At 30.5% G+C, this 6392-nt stretch overlaps 1 non-coding gene across 1 annotated transcript; it reads right to left on the reverse strand.

Moving 5' to 3' along the window:
• Window positions 1–483: 483 nt before the first annotated feature.
• LOC111419347 (RNA-binding protein nanos) lies at window positions 484–6085 on the reverse strand. The gene is made up of 3 exons (XR_011640243.1): window positions 6005–6085; window positions 4369–4410; window positions 484–1857 (listed from the first exon to the last, which is right to left on the reverse strand). It is a non-coding gene; the product is annotated as an RNA-binding protein nanos (transcript).
• Window positions 6086–6392: the final 307 nt, after the last annotated feature.

The raw sequence follows: 6392 nt of genomic DNA on the forward strand, positions 1-6392 counted from the left end.
TGAGATCGTGAAGGTTGTTAATTACAATAAAATAATATTAAATAAATTACAATACAATTAATTTTCCAATATTTGCGACTACTTAAGTACATTTTTTCTAGGCGTACTAATGTTTGTGTTCCTTCACTCTGATCTAATCTAAAAGTATGGAGGTAGATCAGAGTGAAGATTAGATTTCTGAAATTTTTCATAGTGCCATTATTTCACATTCCAAACAACTTTTCATGATGAAATTTTGCCCTATCATGAACAGAAAGGATACTCTAACTGAACTAAAAATAGTTTCACTGTCAACGCCGACTTGATTTTCAAAATATGAAAATATTCTTGAAGTTCTCTTCACACCAAGCAGAGTTTAATCCCCAATCTTTCTAAATTTTTAGGTCATACCTCTTGTAACATCTATACTGGGACACACTTCATATTTAATAGGTATATTAAATTGTTAAAAATATAAAATGAAATCAATGAAATTCTGAAACATCAATGAAAAATATAGATATTTATTCTAGCCACATAATGTAATGCTCATTATTATTAATTACATCCGAAAAAATAACAAATTAAACCTATTCAAAAAACGAGTAAATAACGAGTAAATGCTGTTACTGAAGCATCAGTTGGAATGTTTGGAGTATTCACTTTATTCAAAAAACAAATAAGTAATTGTTTATTCAAACACATGAACTTAAAATTTGACAGAAAATTATTAAGAAGTACAATAAATATAAACATATTACGAAACGACGTAATTAATCAACAATAGCAAATAAAATAAGTACTCTAATAAAGTATATATTGCACTTACAATCTAATATATAAGTGAAACTAAATTATGTAAATCGCCAAGAATTGTAATAATACTGCAAATAATCGAAACATATTCATAAACAACTTATTCCAAACAACAATTATTAAATCTCTAAAAATTAAATCAAAATTAACCTTGACAAAACTATACGAACTACATTCATGCATTTACTAGAAATATTCAGTAAGAAATGTTGAATCACTTCGGAAATTCAAGAATATTGTTCTTCAGAACAATAATTAAGTTCATTACTTGTGATTGCTAGCTGATGCCAACGTGCCATTAGCCAACCTTCTAGGTTCTGGTAGTGTTTCATTGACGGATTTATACAGTGGACAATACTTTCTAGTATGAGCATTATAACCATCTGCATAACAATACGGATACTTCAACGCTCTCAAAACCGGACATGAAACTTTACCTGTGGAATCTTTCAACGAATGACTTTCATAAAATTCTCGCCCCTCTGAATTTCTTCGACAAAACGTACAAGTTCTTGTTGATATGGCTTTTGACCACCCGTTTACGGTAGAATTGTTTCCATTGAGAAAATTATCCCACTTATGATTATCTTCCTGTTTGGCGATAGGTTGTCTTAAAAATGCCTCTTTCATTTTTGTCACGTAATAATCCATTGGTTGATTATTGCTAACTATGATCGCTTCTGATGAATATTTAAAAGGAATGTTATAGATGCTGGTGGTCTGGTGACAGAGCGAACAGGAAAATATATCAGGGTTTTTGTCGTTAATTAACAAATGACAACGTGATGGACATTTATCAGGAATTCCTTTGTAGCTATCAATCTTTTCAGTAGTTTGATGATTGGCAGAGAGTGGCTTTGAAGCTGTTACTGAAGCATCAGTTGGAATGTTTGGAGTATTCACTGTATAAAATACGGAAAATGTGTTAGTCATTTCTGTTTACATGAATACAAAAATAACGTAAAATAAATATAAATTCGATCTAAATAATCATAAAAGTATCTCACCTCCATCCCGTAGATTTTTCTTCAATATGCAGCCGGTGACATTCCCACCATTTATCTGTACAAAAAGGGAAAGATAAAAAATTATTTAAACTAAGATTAGAACTAAATCTAGAACTAACACTAGAAACTTTCGGGTTTTGCCGTGCGTCTTTTAATAAAAGGTTTGACGTTTCGGATGCCATGTCAAAAGCTCACTTCGAACCAGTTTCTGAAGAAGGTTGCAACATGGCATCCGAAACGTCAAACCTTTTATTAAAAGACGCACGGCAAAACCCGAAAGTTTCTAGTGTTAGTTCTAGTTTTAGTTCTAACCTTAGTTTAATTCACACCGGCCGTGAAAGCCTTCGTACTTATAAAAAATTATTATAATGCATATACCGTTTGAGGCATTTAAATTGACACTACCTATAGCTCATAAATCGTCAATTTTATCGAATAAGGTTTCAGATAAAACTTTCATCATATGAAGGGGAAAATATTCTGTATGGTATTCAGTTTACATTTTAGAAGCGCTATATATGTCTTTCAATTGTTAAGTTGTAACGCCTAAATATCTAACTTTAACAAAATAAAATCTAGACAAAGAGAAAAGAAATATGTTTACACCTAAGGACACACGCGAGTCCTCGACCGGCCGGAATTCTGAGTTGCAATAATTTTATTGAAATAAAATAATACTCGCATAAAATATAATCAAAAAATAATACAGGTAAGGTATTGTAATAGATAATGTAATTCAAAGGATAATATACTAAAAACAGAATTTGTTGTCAATGGTTCGCAAAATAAAACAAGCAAAAAAATAAAATGTGGCAAAAAAATTGAAACTCGCCAACAAAAATGTACGAAGGATATAAAATGAATTTAATTTAATCAATGAATTGCTTTTAATCAAAAAAATAATTGAATGAAACACTACATGAAAATTCCTCAGTGAGAACAAGATTAGTGCACGATTCTCCGGCAGAAATAAAATGTTGATGTTATCTGACCTTATGTTCGTTGACTATTCCGATCTGATCTGAAGGAACTTATCTACACCAGCAACTTTTGGTGTTCTATAGGAAAATTTATTTTTATTGAACAATTTTTCTTAATTGATGCAGTTGTTTCCAGTCAGTAACGAAATAGTAATTCCTCTCGGACCAAAGTTGTCTCCAAAATATTGGTAACCGAAGAAGTAATGAAATGAGATTATTCCACAAAAGTAAATCGAGAATAATATAGCTCCTCACAATAAAACCTGGTTAAAAGAAAATTAAAGAAGAATAGTAAAGAAAATTAAGAAGCATTACTAAAGATTAAATTTTAGGACGGTTTTTTAATTTTTCTTTGTAGAATAGTTTTAGGATAGTAGTTTTGTAGTACTAGAAAGGATGTGTGAATAGATGAATGGGTTGAATGAATAGTAATTAAGCAAATGCTTTCCTCAGGTGGTCTAGGTTTTAAGCAAAGAAAAATTTGGGAATAAGAAAATACGTTGAAATCCGGATGTACCGATAAATTCGAGAAAAGAAAATCACTTTTCTCACAATTAATCACGAATAATGAATCCCAAAAATTTGGATTGAAAAAACTCACAAAACTGTGACTTCGCTTTTCTATACTTGAAAGAGAACGAGAAGGCTTTTGAACATACTTTTATACGAATGAGAAAAAATTACACCTGCGCAAAAATAAAGTCACAACACGGTCTCGAAATGAAAGGAAGAAATTCAAAGAATTAGGAATCTTTTAAGGGAAAAGAGAAGAAAGGAATATTGAGGATTACCAGGAGTATGCTGCTGTAAAAAAATCTTAATTAAAAAAAACAATGTAAAATATATGCATCCCAAAATTATGCAACTCATAATTCACAACAAAGACAAGTCAACAACATAAAACAAAAAGAAACAAAGTCTTTCCGTAGCTACCTAATTCATTCGTCACGTTTCACTAATTAAGCTTGGAAGGACATATGATTACTGAAACGATTTAAATAATTTTAGTTTATGAGAAACATCAGAGTTATCAATGATGCTCGAAATTTATGCGAAGATTTCCTACAGAAACATTCCGTCCCGTGCTTCATTTTATCGTATTGTGAAATAATTTAAAAAAAAATTTGTGAAAAATTTTTAATTTTTGCCTTGAAAAATTTTGCTCAAGATAAACGACGATGAGTGATAATAGTACAATCAACGTTTAAGCTGCTGTTCGTAATAATCCACATTTATTCTCTCGCTATTTCTCGAGGCTGTACGGTATCCCAACGTAGTGTCCTTTACATTTTATTTTTAATTGAAGCTTATTTGTTTTATTGTGTTTGTTATGGAGAATACCATAATGATTAAAAAAGGGTAAGTATCTATTTAAAAAATCTTACTTGACAAATGAAAGACAGATCGAGACGCTTCTGAAATGTAATGGGACAAATGGGAACTATGCAGAATATTTTCACCCTTTATATCATGAAAGTTTTACCTGAAACTTTTTACGATAAAATTGACAGTTTAAGAGATACAAGGTCGTCTCAATTTCAATGCCTCATCGATATAATATCGATAATTAGAATATACAGTATTACCATTATCAGGAAATAGTGAGTAAAATGATCTATGGTCACCTCCTAGAAATAACAAAAAAATATAGGCTATTATTATTATAGATAGTTAAAACGTTATTATGAATGTTAGTGTAAGTACATGAAGTTAATAAAAAAAAAGCAATGAAGTTTGTTAAACATAAACGTTATTAAGATCACAGAAATTTCATGCAATTACTATACTTTTCCGAAAAAATTAAACGACGATTCAAATGATTATTAAAATTAAAATATATTTTCTAACTTTTCAAGAATCGCCCGGTCGCTTAAAAATCGACGATTCTTTTTAATCGATAGGTACTGACCTAAAAATGACGTTAACAATAAAAAAAGTGTGTTCACTTTTGTGACGTCACAAGCAATGCTTTTTAAACATTTAACTTTTTTGTAAACATGCTTTTTCGTATTCAACCGGTCAACACCTAACCCACAAATTGTTTATTTTATAGCCACGCACAAAATAAATCTAATAAACTTAAAAGTAAAGTTATTTTTACTTAACTTGTAGAGATTACAACATATATTTTCGGATGAAATACCCTAGTTTCTTAAGTTTTCGATGCATAGCACTACCTAGATAGACTGTATCAATAGACTGTCTGTCAAGTGATACAAAAACCTACAACGACTGAAATGTCTTTATTTACCGTCTGTCTACTGGCGTGGATCTAAATGTTAGCGGTTTTCTTTCAATGGACCCTTCAATCCGTAATTTACAACTCGACATTTAGCGAATTCGCACTAGTTTAAATGTTAATTAACATAACTGAACATCCAATTTCTATACAAAATTCTGAAGTAAATCCAATCTAACCTAATCCTGACCTAATCCAACCCGGAATTTACACCTACCACCTGCATCAAACCCAACCGGTACCCAACCCGACAATTCGGAAATTCACACTAGTTTAAATGTTAATTAAACTAACTCAAAATCTGATTTCGAATATAGTAAGTAAAAATTAAATCATTGTCTCAAATTTAATGAAAGAATTAACAACTTGTTAATATTAATTTAATAATATTTATAACGCATATTTTCGGATATAATACAACGACTAAAAGTCTTTATTTACCATACACCTGTTCGTGTGGACGGTTTTTTTTTGTCAACAAAACCAACCTAACCTGAAATTTATAACCCAAGGTTATTTCACCCGAAAATATATTAATTTTTTCAAAATTTATGTGTAACGGTGTTGCTTTGAAAATATATGGTTAGCATGGTTGATGAAGTCACAAAACGTGACGTCACATCAAAACTTTAAAGTGATTTTTTTACTTTTCCGCACTTTTTCTTTGTTTTGCCTTCAATTAAAAAGAATCGATTTTTATGCGACCGAGCGATTCTTGAAAAATGCCCATATTTTTATTCAAAGATAAATACGTCTAATTGATACGAATGTTAACACAGAATGAATTGTATATAAAATAAATACATATTTGTTATCTTGGAAACAAATAAAAATATATAATTTTCATAAGCAATAGACCCTAATGATTGAATTGAATAGATTGAACTCGTTCATCAATGCCGGCAATATTGACAGTAACGTCACAATGAACAACTGAATTAAAAAATACTAAAATGAAGTGTATAAAACCCAAAACTACTCACAAATTTTCGATATAAGAAGAGAATTTTTAATAAGTTGTAAACATCTCCGCGGGGTAAACTTAACCTAAACTTAACACAAACACTAAACATCGGTGAGGTGACTGAATTGGAAGGCCAAGCGTCTGCGGTTTATATAGGGGTAGGATTGACGATGTAATACAGGGGCGTGGCTTAGAAATTAACATTGTTCTTTGTATGCTAAAACGTACACTTTTATAGCAGCGAAAATACTAGAATAAATTGTTGAAAAACTTGAATAATGTTCGATTAAGTGTAAAATTAGGTTCTATCATTATTTTACATTGAAAGTTGTTAATTACAACTTTGATACGAGATTTTGTATTGAAGTATCGATACGGGTCCTGTTAACAGTTTCTACATCCGCCCA

Source organism: Onthophagus taurus, chromosome 4 (genome assembly GCF_036711975.1).
Source record: "Onthophagus taurus isolate NC chromosome 4, IU_Otau_3.0, whole genome shotgun sequence".
NCBI lineage: Eukaryota > Metazoa > Arthropoda > Insecta > Coleoptera > Scarabaeidae > Onthophagus > Onthophagus taurus.